The sequence below is a fragment of the Etheostoma spectabile genome, chromosome 22, assembly GCF_008692095.1.
Source record: "Etheostoma spectabile isolate EspeVRDwgs_2016 chromosome 22, UIUC_Espe_1.0, whole genome shotgun sequence".
Classification (NCBI taxonomy): domain Eukaryota; kingdom Metazoa; phylum Chordata; class Actinopteri; order Perciformes; family Percidae; genus Etheostoma; species Etheostoma spectabile.
This window is the reverse complement of record NC_045754.1, coordinates 4,612,363-4,613,652: the sequence shown is the minus strand read 5'-3', so window position 1 is coordinate 4,613,652 and position 1,290 is coordinate 4,612,363. Positions and strand designations below refer to the sequence as shown.

At 50.9% G+C, this 1,290-nt stretch overlaps 1 pseudogene; it reads left to right on the top strand.

The window, feature by feature from the left end:
• LOC116672367 (cadherin-20-like) overlaps positions 1–1,290 on the top strand; it is a 98,174-nt pseudogene that overhangs the window by 87,551 nt on the left and 9,333 nt on the right.

Here is a 1,290-nt window from a genome sequence, read left to right as displayed (position 1 = left end):
TCTCTGGTCCCAGTATAACCAGTCCATTCAGCCTCTCTCTGGTCCCAGTATATCCAGTCCACTCAGCCTCTCTCTGGTCCCAGTATATACCCAGTCCATTGGCAGCTCTCCTCTGGTCCCAGTATATCCAGTCCAACTCAGGTCTCTCTGGTCCCAGTATAACCAGGTCCACTCAGCCTCTCTGGTCCAGTATATCAGTCCACTCAGCTTCTCTTGGTCCCAGTATAACCAGTCCATCAGCCTCTCTGGTCCCAGTATAACCAGTCCACTCAGCCTCTCTGTCCCAGTGTAACCAGTCCACCAGCTTCTCTGGTCCATCCAGTATCCCGTCCACTCAGCCTCTTTGGTCCAGTAAACCAGTCCACTCGCCGCTGGTCCCAGCACATAACCAGTCCACTCAGCCTCTCTGGTCCCAGTATAACCAGTCCACTCAGCCTCTCTGGTCCCAGTATAACCTTACTGAAAGTAGTCAACTGGAAGAGCCACCATGAGCATTTTAGCATTTAGCATGTCAAGCACACCCAGCATGCAACTGTTCTTGGCATCACTGCAACAGATGGATTACAGATTCTAGAAAGCAAAGGCAAGAGGCACAAGAAACTCTGACAAACAAAGGAGTGTTTGGAAAATGGGGACTGCAAAATGGCTGACTCCAGGGCTGATGAGGGGAAGTGGGAACAGGTGTGTAGGTGGGGGGGGACTGGCAGGAAAATCTGAGGGCATCTAGTGGCTAGTTTGAGGATGGCATGTGTGGGGAGAGAGGAGAGTACATGGCCCTGGGGGAAGTGTGCAGGGGCTGGAGACATGAGGTGCTTCTCATGTTGCTTGAATTGCCTCCTTGACTCCTCCACTTCCTCACTTCCTCGCGTCTTAGTCCCTCCCACGAGAAGGCACGGGAGAGACGCGAGAAAATCATGGGAGGAGAGAGGCAACGAGCAAATGTGTTTTTAGATGGATGAGATGTCCTTTCCTTAGCCTGGCTCCGCCCTCCTACATACTTTTGCTCAATTTTCAGTTTCCTTCAGTACTCCATCTGGGTTTGGGGTATATTCACGGGTTTTTGCCGGTGAAAATTTAGCCCCTCCAGAGTTGCTCTGGGCAGATCCAGTATTTCCAACTTCAAGGAAATTAACAATTGTCAATGGAGAGTGGCCGGACTCTCTTTACAAACGAAATGTACCAGAGTCTGGTAGGACCAGGCTGATGTACCAGAGTCTGGTAGGACCAGTAATGTACCAGAGTCTGGAAGAACCAGGCTAATGTACCAGAGTCTGGTAGGACCAGGCTAAT